General features: G+C 33.6%; 1 long non-coding RNA gene across 1 annotated transcript; it reads right to left on the bottom strand.

Annotated features, from left to right (window-relative positions):
- Positions 1-2,238: 2,238 nt before the first annotated feature.
- On the bottom strand, positions 2,239-22,987 carry LOC131065676 (uncharacterized). Its single transcript, XR_009111455.2, has 4 exons — positions 22,824-22,987; positions 21,025-21,075; positions 20,866-20,942; positions 2,239-2,650 (listed from the first exon to the last, which is right to left on the bottom strand). It is a non-coding gene; the product is annotated as an uncharacterized LOC131065676 (long non-coding RNA).
- Positions 22,988-23,265: the final 278 nt, after the last annotated feature.

Here is a 23,265-nt window from a genome sequence, read left to right as displayed (position 1 = left end):
ACAATACTTCCAAAATATAACAACCGGACTCCAAAAGACTCCCCCCAATCTTATTACAACTTTTTCCACTCTACTACACTCCCCATTTGACATTAATGGTAAATATGGGGTTCAAGATGTCAAAATTTAAGTCAAAATTCTATATACATATATACACACATTCCTTACAAAATTTTGAAGATGTCTACAAAAAAGTTCTTCAATGAATTCAGATGGTTATCCCAACCCTTCTTAAGACTCTCCAAAATAGTTATAAGGCTACTTTATACGTAAGATTGTGTTTCTATTGTTTTGAGATTTTTTGATTCACTGTTGGCGTGAGCATCTGTCAAGGCACTAAGCATAGTGTCCAACTTAGGAGAAATATGACTTAAGTTCACTAACTCTGCCAATTTTTCTTTCCTTGTCATAGCCCAAACTCCTAATATTTTTAAGTAAGGAAATTACTCAATCTTCATGACTGCTCATAGATACTGACAAGGGATCAACCGACTGAGATATGCGGGTTAACTCATCCTCATTCTCCTTAGACTTTTTCTCTATATCTTCAGTGAATTTTGACAGAGATAGGCATGATTTGTAGATGTTTCCTCCAGATAATACATCATGCATACCTTTGAACAAGTATCTAATGTGGCTCTGTCATCAACAATCATCCTCTTTAGTGTCCGAAGCCTTTTTGCATTGAACTCATTCTAAACCTTCACCTCAGCAGATTTCTCAAATGATTCAAAGTGAGTGTCCACTGAACTGATAAAAAAATTTAATTGTCTGGATGGGGTGTGTGAAGTATTTTTCTAAAATGTGGGCATAAGTTTTTCTAGAACACCGGATGTTAGGATAAGAATATCATTGTCTTCAATGTGAGACTTTAGGAGATCTTCACTGGCCTTAGCTTGAGTAAAAGATGCTAGATGAAGCTTATGAATGCAGGACAGAGAGGCAAGGTTGATTGGACCTTGTATAATTTCTAGATCATCAATAACTTGCTTGCCCTTCACTACCCTTGTAGTGTCTCTTTCTTTAGTATCAACTTAAACCTTAACCTCAACCTTCTACTTCTCTGCTACCTTTTATGTATCAACCTTAGCTAGGATTGTATCCTTCTCAATTGTCTCAATAGGATCAATAGTGTCAACCAGAGGATTCTGAACATCCTCAACCTAATTATCATCACCTACTTCTTCTTCACCCTTATCCACTACATCCTCATTTCTAACTTCTTTTAGATCATTCACCTTTGTTTGATCAGTTTGTCTACACTTTCAAAATATAGGAAGTGCCATCCTTTGTCTACTCACCTTGTGTTTCTAGATCATCTTGACCTTTTCCGAAATAACTTCATATTGTTTATGAAGTAATACCTTCCTCAAAATTGCCTCGGTATCATTTATAGCTTCATCTATTTTCTCAATCATGATCTTATTTACTCTAGTTTTTCTTTGGAACTCATTCTTTGCTAACTTAATAATTCTTGTAATTTCAATAGTACAAAAACAACAATATATGACTTTAAAAACTACCAAAAATTGTAGATAAATGACTAAATTTGATCACGTGACCACTGGTAGTTTATTGTCAATCATAAATCAATTTGGTCACATGACCCCTGGTTGTTTTGATTGATCAATTTGGTCATCGATTTGGTCATTGATTTGGTCATCGAATTGGTCACTAATTTAGTCATATATTTAGTCACAAATTTAGTCATATATATAATCACTAATTTAGTCACTAATTTAGTCATTAATTTAGTCATTGATTGTTGTTATTTGGTCATTTATTTAATCATAATAGTCACTAATTTAGTCATATATTTAATCATTAATTTAGTCATTGATTGTTATTCTCTGGTCATTTATTTAGTCATATTAGTGATTTATTTAGTCATTAATTTAGTTATATATTGAGTCATTAATTTAATCATTGATTGTTGTTAAATGGTCATTTATTTAGTCATCATAGACATTATTTTAGCCATATATTTAGTCCTTATTTTAGTCATATATTTACATGCATTGGTAGTATATTTAATCATTTTTATTTATTGGTAGTATATTTAATCATTTTATAATGCAAAAATAATATAACATTAAACTCGAACTAGATCATAAAAGCAAATAAAAATATTACATATATGAACAAGCTACATGTTAGAATTAAAAGATTCATTGAACATCATGACAAATAAGATAATATGCAATAAAAAAATATAATGCAAATATGTATATATAAATCAAGTTATAAGATGTCAAATTTGTCTAAGGGTATATATGTAAATATAATAAAAAATGTCAAAGTTGTCTAAGAGTTTCCAGCTCTTTCAAAATATTCAAAGTACTGCATAAAACAATAAGAAACATGATAAACATATTCAACTATATTATTTTCTACAAATATTTTAATGGCCACCTTGTGAAGGTTACCTCTTTCTCTTTTTCAGACGGATGACTCCATCTATTTTTTCTTCATAAGGAAGAGGTATGTTACTTTTGACCGTTAAAATGTTCACATTTGCGTTGCCTGTTCCTTTTAAGTTTACTCCATGTATAATAGATAGGGAGTGAATCCTCCCAATGCCAACAACAACAGTATCAAATGGATCCAACAACCTAACTTTATCACCTTCATTGAAATTATCAGTGCATTTCTACAAAAAGAAAAAATAACACGTTATATTAATACATATGTAATGATTTCCCTTATCTGCATAATAAAACAATCATTAATTTAATAATACGTGTTAAAATAACTACAAAAAGAAAATTTCAAAAAAATTGTGATGATTCTACAACTGAAAAAAAAAGGCATCTAGCAGACTAAAGTTATGAATTCACTGTAATAGTCATACAATTATAAGAAATGCGGCAATGTCAGTAAAAGTAGTTTTCAGCACACATTTTCTTATATTATTCTACATAACAGTCTGATTACAGACATTATTTCATGTCATAGACTTAGTGCCAGGTTCCGAAACCCATTAGGTTCGATGGAGGAATTAATGCACTTCATTTCGACTTTTGAATCACCCGATTCCATTAAGTATTGGCTGAGATATTTACATTTTAGTGGAAGGCTATCAAAACCCTCATTAGTGTAACCCGAGAGGCATTAAAATGTAACTAGAAAAGCCTTTCGATGAAAGAGCAATGTCGAGGAAATAAAAAAGGCGCCTAGCGACACTATGTTGGTATTTTGGATCTATTGCATTGGTTGTGTCATTGATGTCAACACTTGTCAACACTTATCAGCACTTGGAGATTCTTGATCATGTTCACCGACAAGTCAGTGATTTATGCACAGTCATCGGTATCTAGTTCACCAGCACTTGGAATGACTTGAAGACTACTTGGTTATGTCAAAGACATTATTTGACCAATTGTTTTTGGCAATTTGGTTATTGGTCTATTCGGGTTTACATATTTGTTGTTAGCGGCAAATAGGTCCAGGTTATGCATCGGCAAGCATATCTATTCCAGATCAGCACGACACGTTATGGAGATGATTTATTATTATTGTAAATGCATTGCACCGACATGATGCATCGCATAATGATTTTATTGTAAATGATTTTATTGTAATATCTTTAGTGAGCCGACCTACTCAATTGGTCTTAGGTTATGGTATAAATGTAAGATCTCATTTGTGAGATTGGTATGTGATTGAAAAAAGGATTTTAATAAGGTATATGCGAAAATAAGCAGAGCTATACATGTAGACATCATTTGAAGATTGAAGGAAGGTATTTGAAGAAGGCATATCAGAGCTAAACCGGTACTGAATCCAGCATATAAAGATGCTATTTTGTGTAGTACATTATCATTGGATTTAACCATCCAATTGTAGTCAGTGTGACTCCATCTTTGTGATTGAGCGGTGAGCTCTAGGCAGCTGGCCTTTCTGCATGTGCAGACTCCATATTGTACACACATATTATCTGTAGTAGTATCATCTGATTGTGGGTAAGGCTTCCCACCGTGGTTTTTCCCCTCATAAGGTTTCCACGTACAAGTATCTGTGTTCTGTGTTGTGGATGTTATAGTCTTTTTGTTTCATGCTTTAATCTTTACCGGTACTGCAATTAACTATTAAAATTGGCTACCGGCATAAAGTTTGGTTTACCAGCATTAAGCATTAAGTTTTGGCTAAGTTAATTTTGGTTTGAATTTATTGGACAATTGATTCACCTCCCCCCCCCCCGTCTCTCTCAGTTCTCTCTGAGACCTAACAATTGGTATTAGAGCCTAGCCCTCTTTTTGCATAAGTTTAACAACTTGAGGACGTCCAATGTCTTCTAACTATTTCAGAAAGGACAGTCTGAAACTTGATGGAACCAACTATGGCATATGGAAGATCAAGATGGAGACACATTTGAATTGCATTGGAAAGGACATATGGGATGTTACAAAGAATGGTTATACTGCTCCTACTCAAGGTCAACCTAATCCACCAACCTTGGCTAAAGATGAGGAAAATGATTGCAAAGCAAAAGAAGCACTTTTGAGCGTATTGTCATATCAGCAAATCATGGGATTATCAAATAGATCTACTGCTAAAACTATTTGGGACAAATTGGAAACATTGAATGAATGAGATTCCACAGTCAAAATTGCAAAACTAGAATCCTTCAGGGTCAGGTATGAAAATCTGAAAATGGAAGAAGATGAAAGGATTTCTGCTTTTATGGAAAGAGTAAATGAAATTGTTTTGGGTATACAATATTGTGGAGGAACCTTAAGTGAAGATGAGATTGTTTCTAAAGTTTTAAGAGCATTTCCACTGGCATATAAAATGAAAGTTACTGCTATAAATGAATTGAGAACAATGCCCAATGCATCAGTATCTAGAGACACTTTGGTTGGAAAACTTTCAGCTTTTGAACTTGAGGAATTTGGTCATGTTGCTACAATAAAGACGGATCTAGCTTCTAAAGCATCATCATCATCTGATAAATCTGATTGGAAAGCCTTTTATGCAAGAGAACTTGAAGAAATCAGAAAGGAGAATGAAGAACTGGAAGAGCTTGAAGCACTATTTGCAAGGAAAATGCCTGCAGGTCCAGTTGGAAGTAAGTATGAAGGTAAAGCACCATTTAAATGTTTTAACTGCAATAAAATTGGTCATATGGCTTCTAGGTGTCCTGATAGACATGCAAGATTGAGAGAAGAAGCTAAAAGAACATATAAGCCTAACCCTGATTATCAGAGATACAAATTTAAGAAGAATAGAGACAAATCTTGTTACTATGTTGATGAAGGAGTTACTAATGATTCTGATGAGGAACCGGGAGACAATGGATGGGCTTTTGTTGCTATAACAGAAGATCAATCGGCACCTACTGTTCAACCGATAGAGCAGGCCCTGGCAGCTAAAATTGAAGATAAGGATGAATGGATCATTGATTCTGGATGTTCACATCATATGACTGGTGATAAGAGTAAATTCTTAACCTTTCAGAAATACAATGGAGGTTTAGTAAGATTTGGAGATGATAAAGCTTGTATGATCAAAGGAAAAGGAACTATATCTTTTGATGGTAAGCACAATACTGATAATGTTTACTATGTTGAAGGTTTGAAGCATAATCTTTTAAGTGTTGGTCAATTAGTTGAAAAGGGATTTCAGTTACAATTCAACAATGGTAAATGCAAAATCCTAAATAGAACTGGTTTGGAAATTGCAATCAATAATCAAACTAGAGGTAATATCTTTCATTTGAATAACAATGAGAAAGCATGTTTGATTGCACATATTGATGAAAGTTGGTTATGGCATAAGAGACTTTGTCATGTAAAATTTGATTGCATTGAGAAAATCAGTACAACTAAAGCGGTAAGAGATTTACCTAAGATTATTAAACCTCACAATCCAGTATATAAGGAATATCAATTTGGAAAGTAAGTTAGAGCATCTTTTAAGAGTATACCAGATAAATCCAATAATGCTCTTGACTTAATTCATACTGATTTATGTGGTCCAGCAAGAACTAGAAGTATACAAGGAGATAGATATTTTATGCTAATCATTGATGACTATTCTAGAATGTGTTGGGTTACTTTTCTGAGGGAGAAATCTGAAGCATTTGGGAAATTCAAACTATTCAAAGTAATGGTAGAGAATGAAACCGGTAAGAAAATCAAATGTTTGAGATCAGATCAAGGAGGTGACTTCACATCTAAGGAATTTAATACATTCTGTCAAGTGAATGGGATCAAAAGACAGTTATTAGCACTTCGGACACCCCAACAGAATGGAGTTGTGGAAAGAAAAAATAGAACTATTTTGGATACAACTAGAAGCATGATATCAGAAGCAAATCTACCTCATATGTATTGGAGAGAAGCAGTGAATACAGTAATTTACATATTCAACAGTTCACATCAAAGGTGAAACCGGTAAGACCCCTCATGAACTATGGTTTGGTAATACTCCTACTCTTAAATATTTTAGAATATTTGGAAGTAAATGCTATATTAGAAGAGATGAGTATATTGGCAAATTTGATCCTAGAAGTGATGAAGGAATATTTCTTGGTTATTCATCTAAGAGAAAGGCATATCGATGTTTTAATAAGAGAATGCAGAAAATTGTTGAGAGTGCAAATGTGAAGATTGATGAACAGTTTAGAGGAAATTCAAGGTCAATGGACTCTGAACCAGCAATAGAAATAATCACAAATGAACCTACCATGAGTACACCAGTACAGAATGTTGATCCAGTTACACCGGCATCATCTGAGGATTCAACAGTCACTAAAGAACAGTAGCAATTAAAAACACCCATGTATGTAAGATTGAAACACTCTGAAAGTCAGATAATTGGAAATAAATTTCAAAGAGTTATGACTAGAGGAAGAATGGAAAATGAAGAGGTATGTATTATTTCTCAAATTGAACCTACATCTATTAATGAGGCATGTGAAGATAAATATTGGATTAAAGCTATGGAAGATGAATTGGAACAAATTGAAAGGAATAACACTTGGTCATTAGTTCCCCGGCCTAAAGACAAAAATGTAATTGGAACTAAATGGGTTTTCAGAAATAAACCTAATGAAGATGGCAGGGTAATCAGAAACAAAGCAAGATTAGTGTGTAAGGGATATTCACAGAAAGAAGGAATTGATTACAATGAAACCTTTGCACCGGTAGCTAGAATTGAGGCAGTCAAACTATTATTGGCTTTTGCAACTCACAAGAACTATAAAGTATATCAAATGGATGTTAAATGTACATTTCTGAATGGAGATCTTGAAGAAGAAGTTTATATTGAACAACCTGATGGATTTTCTTTGACAGATGACAAAGATATGGTTTGCAGGCTAAGGAAAGATTTATATGGATTAAAGCAAGCTCCTAGAGCTTGGTATGCTAGATTGGACAAATATCTTTTGAAGCTTGGATACACTAAAGGTAATGCTGACAGCAATCTATATTACAAAGTGACTAATGATGACATCTTGGTTATTGAAGTTTTTGTTGATGATATAATCTTTGGAGGAGAAGATGGATTATGTAAAGACTTTTCTAATAAAATGCAGCAAGAATTTGAAATGTATATGATTGGAGAGATAAAATTTATTTTAGGATTGCAGATTTCACAGACTAATAAAGGTATATTCTTATGTCAATCTAAGTACTTGAAGGAATTACTAAAGAAATTTGGCATGGAAAACTCTAAACCGGTAAGCACACTTATGACTGCAACTGATAAATTATCATTAAAGGATGAATCAGTACTTGTTAATCCGACTAGATACAATTCTATGATAGGAGGTTTACTGTATTTGACACAAACAAGACCTGATATTATGAATGCAGTATGTATTGTTTCAATATTTCAGAGTAATCCTAAAGAAAATCATGAATCAATAGTAAAAAGGATTTTCCGATACCTACAAGGCATTACAAATCTTGGCTTATGGTATCCTACAGATGAAAACTTTGATTTATGTTCATTCACATATGCAAATTGGGTAGGAGATGTAGATGACAGAAAAAGCACCACTGGCGGAGCATTTTTTCTTGGTAGCAGATTAATTTCTTGGCTGAGCAAGAAACAAAGTTGTACATCACTATCAACAACAGAATCGGAATATGTTGCAGTAGCAACTAATTGTACACAGGTATTATGGATCAAGCAAATGTTGAAGGACATAAAGGTAAAATGCAAGGAACCTATAACTATTTACCGTGATAATATTACAGCAATTGATATATCTAAAAATCTGGTATTTCACTCTAAGACTAAACATGTTTCTATCAAATTCAATTTTCTAAAAGAGAATGTTGAAGCAAAAGAAGCGAAATTGGTTTATGTGAATATTAAAGAGCAGATTGCAGATATTTTTACTAAGCCTTTGCCTAAGGAGACTTTTGAATATCTTAGAGAGCAGCTTGGAGTTCTACCCCCACCAGAAGACTTAGACAGTTGATGTTTGTCATCAACCGACAGAATTAACAGAGAAATATTTTTTCGGCTTTGATGAGGAGAGATACTTCTCAAGGGGAGTAGTTGGATAAATTGGTTAATTGGTATTTTGTAATAAGTTCTCTAAACTATTTGTATTTGGTTTTTGTATTACTTTGGCATTTGATGTCAAAGGGGGAGAGATATTATGGAAAAACACATTATCTTTTGAGGAGAGATTATTCCTAGGGGGGAGATATTATGTATTTTGATTTCTAGTTAATGATCTCTTTGGGAGATTGTTGGTTTTTGGTTTTTGGCATTTCTGTTTTGGCACTTTGATGGTTTTTCCAGCTTGTGTTGCCATCAATGCCAAAGGGGGATATTGTTGGTATTTTGGATGTGTTGCATTGGTTTTATCATTGATGTCAACACTTGTTAACACTTGTCAACACTTATCAGCACTTGGAGATTCTTGATTATATTCACAGGCAAGTCAGTGATTTATGCACAATCACCGGCAGGTTATATTATTCACCGAAACTTGGAATGACTTGGAGAATACTTGGTTATGTCGAAGACATTATTTGATCACTTGGTTTTGGCAATTTGGTTATTGGTCTATTCGGGTTTGCATATTTGTTGTTACCGGCAAATAGGTCCAGGTTATGCACCGGCAAGCATATCTATTCCAAATCAGCATGGCACGTTATGGAGATGATTTATTGTTATTGTAAATGCATTGAGCCGACATGATGCAGCGCATAATGATTTATTTGTAAATGATTTTATTGTAATATCTTTAGTGAGCCGACCTACTCAATTGGTCTTAGGTTATGGTATAAATGTAAGATCTCATTTGTGAGATTGGTACGCGATTGAAAAAAGGATTGTAATAAGGTATATGCGAAAATAAGTAGAGCTATACATGCAGACATCATTTGAAGATTGAAGGAAGGTATTTGAAGAAGGCATATCAGAGCTAAACCGGTATTGAATCCAACATATGAAGATGTTATTTTGTGCAATACATTACCATTGGATTTAACCATCCAATTGTAGTCAGTGTGACTCCCATTTTTGTGATTGAGCAGTGAGCTCTAGGCAGTTGGCCTTTCTGCATGTGCAGGATCCATATTGTACACACATACTATCTGTAGTAGTATCATCTGATTGTGGGTAAGGCTTCCATTGTGGTTTTTTTCCCTTACAGGGTTTCCACGTACAAATATCTATGTTATGTGTTGTGGATGTTATTGTCTTTCTGTTTCATGCATTAATCTTTACCGGTACTGCAAATAACTGTTAAAACTGTCTACCGGCATAAAGTTTGGTTTACCGGCATTAAGCATTAAGTTTTGGTTAAGTTAATTTTGGTTTGAATTTATTGGACAACTGATTCACCCCCCCACCCCCCCCTCTCAGTTGTCTCCGTAACCTAACACACTAAAGTTTCATCAAAAACCCAACATTGATAAAAATAACAACGGACTGAAAGGCTTTAAATATTTTATCAATTTGCACTCCTTTGGTGGAGGACAATAGGTGTTGTTTGTTGCATAGTTAACTTCAATAAATCAGACAATTATGGAACACTAGTCCTTGATTTATCCCCAATTCTATTTGACGTTGATCCTTACACCTCTTTCCATTCACTCATTTGTTTTATCCAGACAATGTCCAATATCAACAACTTCCCTCCAATGACATTACCAGAATCCAATGTGCTTTTTCTTTTAGGTTAAAGTTTCTCCCAAGGACATTTTATTTAGATGTCCTTTATCTAGCAACTATCTAACACTATCCTTAAGTAGACTACTTTCTGAATTGCTTCTTCATACTAAAGCATTCATTTTCCTTTACCTGTTTTTTGATGAAGGCATTCTGGTTTTGTTTTTATTTTCCTTATCTCTTTTGGAAAGCCTATTTAGAAGTTTCTACCTAACATTATGAGTGAACTATTGCATTCATCATCAGGAAAAACATTATTTGTCACTGATATTACTTCTCCACATTTCATTAAAACTAAGTAAGAAACACCGACTTTAAACATTGTACTCACCTTCTTATCTTGAGTGATATTAAACTAAATAAAATCTTGTTCTAGAGGAGAGTACTTCAAAGATGTATTGTTTGAAGAGCTAGATAACTGGAAAAACTATGCATTGGAATGGAATCCATCCCTTTCCTGTAGTTTGATGAAATTGATGGGAAATTGTTGCCATTTGTCGATGCTCTTCTAGATAACATGCATATAAGTTTTCATGTTATGTTTTTAGTGAACTATGAAATATGAATTGTTGTCACTATTTCTTTCCCACACTCCATTCAAGCAAAGTAAGAAACACTAACTTTAAACATCATTCTCATCTTTTCCTCATCTTGAATGAAGTTAAGCCAAATTAGTGCTCGCTATGGATGAGAGTACTCAAAAATATTTTGTTGGAAGCATTAGAGAATTGGAAAACATGCATTGGTATAGAATAAGTTTAGCCATACCATGGTCCTAGAATTACATGTTCATTTGTCAGACTATGTAGATCACTGGACTTGCTAGATTTGTTCCAATCTAGAGCAGATGATAGGTTTTGACAACAATAATTCCAAGGGTGATTTTCAACAATTGAACAGTTGTCGAGATAGTATTAAACTATTCATTGAACCATATTAAAACCAACTCTTAATCTTGATTTAATGATATGGAGGTTATTATATATTCACTCAAAGTTAAGCCTTCTCTTATGAAGACTTGGGAACATAGAATATGGTCTACATACTATATACTAGAGGTGATGGTTTTTGGAACTTGCCATGCACTCAAAGGGCTATTCCACACAAATAATTTATGCACATTTGGTGTAGCTCTTATATTATGCCTTTTTTAGTTGTATTATGCAGAACTTCTGAGATCTTGGAACTCAATTTTCAATTTTGTGTACATTTCCACTAGCTAGTTTTGAGTTTGTTATTTTGCCATTTATTGTTTTGCATGTAGCAGATGAAGGAACAAACAATCAAGAGGATGATGAAGACGCTCGCAGAGCAATTTTTGTCAAAACATTGATGAAAGCTGATCCATCTTGTTTGAAATCCAAAGATGAGAAGATGGAAGAGCCTGATCATAAGCAAGCTATTGTGGAGCAATTTTGACACATAGTTCACATTCAGTAGATGAGGAGAGTAAGTATTTCATTGTAAAATTAAAATATGTCACTAATAACTATTGAAAATGAAAGATGACCTTTTGTTGGTTTATTAAGGAGAGTGAGGAAATTCATTATATCAGTGTTTTGAAGAGTTATCAGCATTTTCTTTGTTTCTAAGTAAAATTTGTGGCTTTTGCAGGGGTCTTAGTCCAATCAAAATATCTTCAATACTACACATTTGAGTTATTCTTAGTGATAAAAAAATAGGTGTTGAAATATCAATTACTGTCAACCTCAAGTAATTACTATAAAACTCTCTGGACTGAACCAAAACCCTAGAGAGACTACTAGCAAGAGCAATAAAACATAACACGTCAATCCCAACCTGAAACACAAATTTATAAGACTATAACTCTAAACAAGTGACTTTTTGTCCTGTAATTTATAGTAGTTTGCTTGGATGAATTCTCAGAACTGTGTTGATTACACAAACTAAGATAGTTTGTACATGAATATATGCAGCCAAATGACAATAAATAGGTTTGAGATAGTGTTTCGAAAAGCCTAATAAATAGTGAGCATAGGGAAACATAATGAAATGCAATGGTAATTCTATGACACAGACATCATACAACCTCTAAAAGCAATCTATGAATAGAAAAATCAATCTTAAGAGATAAGTATTGATACAGTCAATGGAAGTGGCATAAAGATAGGTACCATGTAGGGATCAAGAATAGAGATCCAAGGTGCAAGAACGGGGACACATAAGTTTGGCAGTCCATTCAAATGGTGGTAAAGGAAAAATGAGTAGCCTTATGAGCATAAAAATTGACAAGCCTCAAGATCAATAAAAAATATATAGTCTCAGCGATAGAATAATTTGTGAGAGTATAGTCACAATACATACAATCAAGGGTATAGTCTTTACAAAACTCCAGGATAGTCCTTATTCATGAGAATAAAGTGGCAGCTATAAAAGATAGTGGATTGCAAAGATAATCACATGAACACTCAAATGAAAGCCAGTGTTAATATTAGAGCACCATGAAAGAAGCGAATAAGTGATTTGTTGCAGCTTATTTATAATAGTGAGCTAGAACAAAATCCCAAAAAGTCTTCTTAGTCACCAAAAAGTTATCATTATCAACCAATACCTTAGTCCATGGATGATATAGAGAGCACTAGCTCTTTGGAGAAATTAAATAAAGAATAGAGATATGGGTTCCTTGGAGCTTGATAGAAGCAAAAGATGAAGACAGCTTCTTAAAGAACAGTCATAGCAAAAACTCTAGCAAAGCTCTATGCAAATAAATAAAAGACTTATAATAGTCACAACATGAGGTAGAGATGGACAAAATATCATTTTAGTCATGAGCCAAACCATAGTAACAACAGTCCTCATGATCAAAACACAACCTAGTGCATAAAGCTTTCATGAGTAGCTTCTATTGATAGAATGATAGTCCATGATATAGTATTGGATCATTGGCAACCAACAAAAAAGGGCTAAAGCATGGTCATAGAAACATGATCTAAATTATAAAAAACACATGATTTCTATCAAAGTATTGATAGTGCTAGCAATAAGCCCTTGAACAATCTTCTAGAAAGTCACAAAGATGGGTTAAGGGTAGTGTTGAGCAAAGACAATCTTGCCAAGAAAATGGTCTATACATGAATATATGCAACCCCAAGAAGAGTGGGTTTCTCATGAACCAGTTGAAGAAAGTAATGTAAAGTTATAGTCAAGTGTTTAAGATAGAAGTCACAATCACCAAGAATACAATGATATGGTGATGCCCAAAACCAAAAGCTATCAAAAGGCAGTCAACAAGATTTAAGGGGATGGAGGTCTTAGGCCACTAAATGACCATATTAAATTTGTATGGTTTACATGGTCAAAACCAGAAACATTCAAGATCCAATTTAAATGGACATTTTACATCCTTGTTTTGGAAGCAAATAGACAAAAATTACACAATATAAAAGGACAAACAACAAAAAATAAGCTAAAATTGAGATATTAAACAAAGTAAACTCACCCATATGTATATACTTAATTAGGTTAATTCCTGGCAACCACCATTGCAAATAAATAAAATGACAGGACACCACAACCAAAAGTTAAATGAAAAACATCTAACACCAACCCTGTAAAACATGGTAAGAAAATTATCATCTCCACTCATACAAATAATGAAACTAAGCAATTTCATAACTCAAACAATGTACTTCTTTATGTTGTTTAATTTACATGAGACAAAACAAAGAAACAAAATCAAACAAAGTCTGTTAGCTAATTTCTAAGAGCATCCCTGATAAAGCAATATAGAATTTATTGTAAAATTGCTTGCAATATAGAATTTGTTGAAAAGTTTTGTGTCTTCTATTTCAATGAGATTACCAAGAGCATAGATGGTTCATTCCTAGAGATAAAGACAATTTTTTTTTCCTTATCAAATCTATTAAATGCAATCTAGAAATCATAATGATATTCAAAAGTCCATTGAAGGATCATAAAAGACAGTGATCATGTTTTTCTTGCCAGCATAACAGTCACGATAGACAAAGCACTCATCAATAAGGATGTCAATAGAACAACTAAGACAAATAAATAAGGGTTAACCACAACAAAGACTTAGTCTCAGTCATAGATCAATTCCTCACAACCTTTAAAAAAGATTTTAAAGAATTCATTAGCATGTTGAATAGGGCATAAAGGTTCAAGAACAAGTCACACATTCAAGACAATGAGAAATGATGCTTCAAAGAATCAAAGCACAGTAAAAAATGTAGGCATGTTTCTAGAGCATCCTATAACAACCCTCTGACAAACTTGAGAAGCAACTATAATTTTCATTGTTCAAGGCATTGAATTATTTCATCAAGGTCAAAAGCTTGAAGTCATAACAGTGAATCATCATCACAATCACAGATTGTTTGGAGCAGCAATATGTCAAAACAATGAAAGGCAAGAATGAAGGACAATGAATACATAGTAAGAATGGTAGAGAGAAGGAGGCATTCCAATAACATGGATAATTCAATAGCATAATTATAAATGGATAATGAAGATGACAAAGAATAGAGATAACAGTCTCAAGTACAAAGATCCTTCTTTGATAAATGACTTCAAAAGGTTCTCAAGCCTGCAATCACAAAGGAAGGTAGGAACAAAGATCAAAGGTAAGGTATTTTGAGAAACAATGTTGCAGCACTATGATATAGTTCTCAGAGCAGCATTAGGATAGAGCTTCATTAGGGTCATACCCCAAAGACACAATCATATCTAAACAAGTGCATTGATTACATTGAAGGTAATAAGCATTTGTGTTAAGCTTATGTTGTTGAATCTTTCATTCAAGTTTCAAAGTTGGAATTTTGTGTTGTAGAAAACAAGGTAAATTATGATCAAAATCAAACGTATGAGGATTAAACTTCAGAAAAATGCAGCAACAGATACAAAAACTCACTCAAACTTGATGTCCCCGATCTTATCTTATAGTACTTTTTTCACTTCTTCTGGGATACTTTCTATTCTTTGGATGATGATCTAAGAGACTATTTTAGTTTCCTATAAGTTATACAAAGCCCTTTATCTATTTAGTAACAAGCCTAGATTAGATGTATTGCCACTTCTTTCCTGAGAATGGATCTCCTTTTATAATATTTGGTCAAAAATTCCCTTGCCCTAGTAAATCTAGACCAGGGAATGTGATATTAAAAACAGTTGCATAGTTTTCTCCAAACCTTTGTTTGTCATCACAATCCAACCTTGGCTCGCATGCTAATGAAGCGAGAGATACAAGACTATAAGAATTTAAAAATATTAAAAATAGATTGAAGAATGGAGATGTGCATTACCTGAAGCCCTTTACCACGATGGATGAATATGCTTCCAAACACAATATCCAGAAGCACATAATTCAAGAAGGATTGAGAGGTAGGCACATTGATACATGCACAACATTTAAGATGATGAAGTTAAAAAGACATCAAATTTTAGAATAAAATATTAAAAAATTAATCTACTCAAAGGAAAATTGTTAGTCAGACCTCGTTGTGCAAGTTCAAAGGAGCAGAATCCAGTGGATGTTATCAACAAAGACACCACTTGCCCTAAAACCAGAGCTATAATAGTTCACCTCAAACACAAATCTCTTACACCCTTCATTCTACTTGCATTGATCAACCAATTGATTGTAGAAAGTAAATTACCTACTTCACTCCTCTTTGAAAATCAAATTGTTCCCCTTCATATCCACTTTATGAAGGATGACCTTTAAGAATGATATTAGAAGCCAAATGCCTCCAAACAGCCACTAGAAAATGTCATGATATTTGTTGTATCTTATAGGTATTTTATATCATATCTCAGAGTTTTACACTACAGTTTCAGAAACATACAAGAAATTACATCAAAGTTCCTCATGCAAGATCAACTTCATACAAGAAGATAAAGCTACTATGATCTTGAGAGATATCCAGATCAAGTCATAAGATCACCATTCCTTTCTTTAATAATAGGTGGTTTATAAAGTTGCTCATTGAAGATCTAAGCCCAAGATCCTATCTAAAGCCAAGGCAAAATCCTTTAGGGTTTAAGCCGATGAAAGAAACTATAGACATCATTATTCCTTTAACTTGTTCAATGTTTCTTGTCTTGTACATGTCCATGATGCAACATTGTACCTATATAGATGGCCAAGTATGGGGTTTTCCCAGAGATTGTGTGCAATCTACATCAGTGTTGAAACAAACTAAATTATTGTACTTAAGAGTTAGAGCTTATAACTCATCATTAGAGACCTAATAAAATACTGCTCCTTCGAATCCCCTATGGATCAACACTTACAAAACTGTTGTTATTGCTATTAACCAAACTCTCAAATTCCAGAATCAATCTCACATGAACTCCCATTGAACAAATACTAACTGCAATTGGATATTATTTTTCTCTTCATTGATGAGCAGCAGAGTTTTAGTCCAAGGTCTATCTCCTCTTTGTCACAACAATCCATATCCTTGAGATCCATAAAAAACATCGTGGTTTCAGTTTTGATTATCATCTCCATGAGCTAGAGTACATCGATAATTATGCAATGATTTATCCTTCACAACTTTACAATCGGGCACTTGAGAGCTAACCAAGAAGCATACCTTTATACTCTTCTTTATGTCTCTATATATAGTATCCCCATCTTGAAATAATGAATGGCTAATCCTGTGCACATCACTTATTCCAACATTTACAGCTAAATCCATGTTATCCTGTCTATGTTAAAATGGGTCTGTAAACATTTCTTCTGCCATTTAAGATAATTGCGTATCCCAAAGGTATTATTCACAATCTATCTTGGCTATCTAAAGGGAAATGTTCCCAACCTTCTTACCTCGTATCTTCCAAACTCCAAATTTTAGTTCCGTGTTGATATATCATAAATGTGACATTTCACTGCAATGTTGTATGATTCTATTTCGCCCCTCTTTGTTTCTATTTTTCTGTATATTAGTAGTAGATTTTGAAGATTTGGAGTTGCAATAACCAAAAAGCTTGAGTCCCGTGTTGTCCCAAGATATTGTCCAAAGCTCATAGGCATCAACACCCTCCCAATATACACACACATGGTGATTTGAGATAGTGGAGGGAACAAATGAGATAAAATGAAGACACATGTATGTGTATAAGTGTTGCTGATATTGAATCATTCCAGAGATATAGGAAGCGACCAACAAGCATTAATCCTCTGACAAGATTAGATTAATTGCGGAGATGGTCCCATCCACAGTATTGAATGTTATCATGGATACCTTTATTTGCCATACTGTCTGTGAGATAATTCACTTAACTGTAGCAGTGTGCAACCTCAAAGTGATCTAATAACTTAATTTAATCAAGAGCCTATTGTAAAAAGTAATTTAGTTGCCAAACCAAAGTAGATGACTGAGATAAAGTTTTGATAACCACCATTGAATCCCCTTCAATACACTGATTGATCACTATACATTTAATTGTCAGGGAGAGACCCATGATAAGAGCAAAGAATTATGCCATATTATTTATGGCATAAGGGATAATTTTACAGGCTACCTTGATGACATTCCCATAATGACCTCTTAAAATTGCCCCTGCCATATAATTTGTAGGAGGTGGTTGCCATCGAATAATCATTCTATCCACTTTTAGAGAAGGCTTTGTTGATCAATGGGGTGGAGGTGGCTTGATATATGGCCAATTATTAAGGATATAAACATCCCATGAAGAGAAAATTTTATTTGTATTTGGTGATCTAATCAAGAAATTCATTGCAACTTCTGAAATTAACTGTTCAATTTTAGAAAGAACTTGTTGCAACTCTAATTCCTTCCCATTAAAAATTTTATTGTTTCTCTCTAGCCACATATTGCAAATGACAATAGATGGAGTGTATGTCATGTATAGGCATAATAATAAGATTGTATATTGCTTCAGATAGCAGCCAAAACATTATGGTAAACCCATTCACTATTAGGATTAAAGATAGTTCATGAGAACCCAAGCCCATGAGTGTCACAAAAATTTGTAGAGCAGATTTGTGTGAGACAGTCACAGAGGAAGAATGGTCTCGGGTCTAGTATGCTACTACAGGCTCATTCATTGAAGGGAAATGTCAAGGGATCCAAACAAAAGATATTGTATTTGCATATCAAAATAGTAATACAGTCTCAGAGCAAATAAATTAAAGGAAAAAGACAAAACTCTTTAAGGCATGAATAATTCAGTATCAAGAACATAAAGCAGTACCTACAGAACAGTGTTGGGATATTACCTACAGAAGATGGATAATCATTTTTTCAAGCACAACCAATCCAAACATAACCAAATGAATTCAAAGGGAGTGTAGGCTCTATACACTAGTGACAGGGTATAAGTGCCTTCAAAGGTAAGTCGGGGATCAGTGTTCAAAGAAGTTTGTAGCCAAGTTCACGTGACATATTTGTAGCTACAAATTTATAGGAGACAACACAGTCATAGGGAAAGAGATAGTTTTTTTTTTTTCCGTTGGAAGTTTGTTTTGAAACCCTTGAAGGTGAGCTGTAATAAAAAAATTTAGTTCATAATGAAGGACAATCTTCAAAGTCAACGACTATGGCTTATTGCAGTCCAAAAAAATAGTACAAATGCCTTTTGATATTGCCTCAGCTCCATAATGAAGAATTGCAAACTTGTCACAATCTCAAAGGCTTGAAACAAAAAATGCACCAAAATAAGGGATTGTTAACCCTTTAGAGAAACACTCAAAGTTTGAATAACAGTGGTGGCTATATCAAAAGAGGACAACATAAATATGGCCAAGGAAACATCTACAAAACCCTAGACACAACCATGAGAGCCCAATATTTGAGACACAAGAATCTAGAACATTCAATGACAAATGACTTCCCAAAACAGAGAATCTGAGGGCAAAGTGTAGTCTACAAGAGATATAGAGCCTATAAAGATCATGCAATCATGTAATCCTTTGTCTCAAACCCTAGAGCAAGGTTTTGAAGATAGAGAGCAGTTAAAATTTTTAGGACAGCTGATGAAGATGAAGGCATCATTGTCAAAAAATAGTGAATAAGAGCAATCATAGAGAAGTTATGACAGTGAACAATCATAGCAATGAGAAAAAGACCAGCCATCCTCACTGTCAAAACATAGCTTGTAATTTGTAGTCAAGAAAAAAGATCAATAAATTATCCATACATAGGCATATATGCAACAACAATGCATGAGCAGATCAAGAGGAGATGTAGCCCAAATAACCCAAATGGTACCAATAAAAGAATAGTTTGGAGGTTTTTAAAACATTCATAACATCTGTCATCAAAGAAGTAGATAGCCATATCAGTATCAAGTAGACTCAATCCATGAGGTAAAATAAAGGATACAAAGGACAAAGCTATGAATAATTGATCGTCACAGAGAGTACAGTCAAGAGTCTTCCAAATACAAGTTTTGAAGCACACATATTTGTAATATCTTACCAATAAGGGTATAACAAAGAAAACATTAATGCAAAATCAAATTTAAGGGTTGTCACAGTCCTTCCACTAATAAGAGAGCAATATTCAAATCTAAACAAAGAAAGAGAGAGAAACTATAGATAGAGACTGTAAGAAGGGAAACAAGAAGATACTATATCTCAGTCAATCATGATTGCCCAGTCAAGGCAAATGATAGAGGAGCTAAACAGTCTTAATGCATTTCTAGCAAGTCATCAATTGCATCATTTCCATGGTCAGTACTTTCAATGAGTAGAATAGAAAATAGATTTATAAAAGAGGATAGATAGATTGAGATTTATGAAGTTCAGTGACTATATACAGTCAAGTAATAGTGTAAAAGGGTTATTTACAAAAGAGATGACAAAAGGAAAAGACTCGATGAATCTCACCTAGCATCCATCTAAAGCAATGATAGGAGGTTGCATCAATATAAGAGATCTCAAGTGGCCTCTACTTGTTGAGAAAATAATCAAAATTATGAGACAGAGGCATGAGACTGTCATAAAGATTCTAAAGCAAGAATATACCATTAATGACAGTTATAAGAGTCATAATTTAGACTTAGAGACATCCATCCTATATGAACTTTGAAGCAACTCTCATAAGCTTTATGACTGTTAAAGGAGGTGACTTCTTAATTTTAAATATTAAAAGACCTTATCATGCAAATAAAGGAAATGCAAATATCATCATCAATGCAAATAATTTCTTCATTACCAGTTCAAAGGTGGATTTATTTTACTTTTGCATGTTCAAGGCCTAAAAGGGAGGAATAGAATCAAAGACATGATAGAAATCCCAAAGAGTCAAATATTTGTGATTATTTAAAAGATAGAGATAAGAGCATAAAATGATGATTTGGTAATCAAATGGGCACAAGCTTTTCATGATCAACGGGTAGGTGGCGTCCTCTTCTTCTACTCCTATCATTGTCATACAGGTAGGTTAAAATGAAAGAAAATTAAAAGAAAAAAATTCTTGTGACTTAGGATTTATGGTTGTAGCTAAATGGCATGGCCCATGTGACCCTTATGATCAGGTAGGGACTTTTGTTAACTAGTATTTCAGTATTATCAAGTTTTGAAATAGCAACCCAAATATGTGTACCAATTATACATAGACATAATCAAAATTATTGAAGTTATTTTCATCTCAATTACTATTAGCTATACATTCACATTGCCCAGATCAACACTAACATTGGTACAAAAATAAAAACTTATGCACCCAATTTGCAAAACTAGAAATAAAAATTGTGAGGGATCATTGCACTTACTGTATGTCCCTAGGTAAAGGTATTTGTTACCAAATACTATACCAATTATAGCCTCCCAATGGCCATTCTGATGGTGTCTGCTACACAATAATGCATGTATTACTATAACGAAGCTTCATCTATAGAAAATTTATTAATCTTGCCTTATAAAATGGTTACCTAGAAACACAACGATATTTTGAGACTCCTCTTGAAAAACAACTACTCCTCCTGCACAAGAAAATTGAAGTTATTCATGAGCAACATGTGTTCCTAGCCCATATAAGTGATTAGTAGATTTTAATATTGTTTTGGTGTACAATATGCCTAACTCGTAAGAGAATCAAGATACTCCTCTTTTGAGATGTTTTGCATTTCCTCTAGCTCTTTGGTATATGTGCTCAACCACGGAGACATTGAAAGAGGGATTTCTTAGAGAAAAATATAATAGAAAGAAAAGAAACATCTTATTAAAGAGAAGGATTTTCTCACAAGAAATTTTAATGTTTTTTTTAACCCCAATACTTGAGAACAACCAGATCGTATGCATGTGTTGCAGTCTCTTCGCAATAACAAGAATGAAGTCCAAAGAAACAAGTATTGCCAAGCCCTATGAGGAATACATGAATGTAGTCATGAAGCAATCATGAAGCAACAGTCCATTATTTGGACAACAAACAAACAATGAAACACTAACCAAATAGTGAATAGGGAGCAGTGAAGAATCACATAAAAAGACAGTAAAAAGGTTAAGTGACAGTTATGAGCAACATCCACTGTTAAGATAGATCTAATGACCATATTCACAAACTAGTATAAGAACAACAAAGCATGGCCAATCAAGGAGACAACCCACTTTTAAAGGAGTTATGACTGTCTAAACAGAGAATTCACAATCATCCTAAGGGAAAACAAAAGGCAACACAGTTTTGAGCTTCTATAAAAATAATGTTGGGGTATACTTAATCAAGCAAAACTATGGCAGTGTATTCATCAATACATAGTCCTATAACATAGAGGAAAGATCATTACCTAAACTAGCCATATTAGAGGTCTAAGACAAGTTTGATAACATCACAATGGCCTTAGTTAGACAATGAAGGGCAAAGAGAAGAAGCAACAGTATAGGATGTCTTCAACACAACATAGAGAGTATCACTGTCTCTAAGAAGTCAATGGGCACAAAAGAATTATAGCTTTTAGGAATCCAATGCATCAAGGACAACAACAATGAATCACAAACCATAGTCCTCTATAGAAGAAAGGATAGTCGCATATTAAGTTGTAGAAATCAGTTATAACAACATCATAATGACTGATAAAAAATCAATAAAGTTAATGACTGTCAAACATGGGCAATACTTTCAAGGTAGACAATATAACAGTCACTACCTAAAGGATCGAAATAGTAAGGTTGTAGTTTGTTTGTAAGATAATAGTCCCAACATTTGAAGGTCAACACAACTTTAAGAGTAATAAGAAATATTTTGCAAATACAAAGAGATCAAGAATATGGTGAAATACAAATTTGAAACAAGGACGATATCTGGAGATCTCAAGCAAGGTCAAAGAATAAATTCGCAGAGAAATGGATGAAATCATATGGATAGATGCACAAGATATAAACACAAATCAGAATAAATTTGTAAGAAGTCATGGGAATGCACATGAGATCTTCAATGAACCAAATGCTGAGAGGACCTAACAACAAAGACACCAGTTACAAGCCTATGCATGGAGCAATGGCTTGAATCATGCCATAACGTAGATGTACAAGAATGGAGAACAAGGAGAGAACAAAATTAATATTTTTATAGCTTAAACAATTCTATAGGCTAGCTAGGGTTTGAAATTCCCTAAACACAAATAAAGCAGTGGAAGTTTACTAATCAAAATTTTTAAAAAAAAAAAGAACAATTCATAAGATTTACAAAGATATTTTTCTGGACAACCATAGTTTAGGGTAAAATTATAAGTACCACTAATTTTGCATTGGCCCTTCCTTCACAAATCGGCCCCTCCCACTGATTTTGATTGAGTCTTGTTGCTCTGAAGGATCCATTGAATGAAGTTGAATGAAGTACCATAATCCTTCCCGCCATTGAAAATTAAAAAATGACGCCACCACGGGAGAAAAAATTGACAGCTGACTTGAGCGGGAGGAAAAGAAAAGGAAAAACTCACAGATGAAAGGAAATAAACTTATTTTATTCTATTGTCTTAATTTTAGATAATTAAATAATTAAAAATATAAGTTAAACATATATATATATATATAAAATATGTATTTCACATATATGTATACATATATATTCATTGTGTGTATGTGTATGTAATACATATATATTTCTCTTAAAGTTATATTTATTAAAAAAAGGGAACCCTAAATAGGGTTCACCCACGTCTTTTTAAAAATAAGAA

The sequence above is a fragment of the Cryptomeria japonica genome, chromosome 7 (genome assembly GCF_030272615.1).
Source record: "Cryptomeria japonica chromosome 7, Sugi_1.0, whole genome shotgun sequence".
NCBI classification, from domain to species: Eukaryota; Viridiplantae; Streptophyta; class Pinopsida; order Cupressales; family Cupressaceae; genus Cryptomeria; species Cryptomeria japonica.
This window is presented reverse-complemented; position numbering and strand designations above follow the sequence as displayed.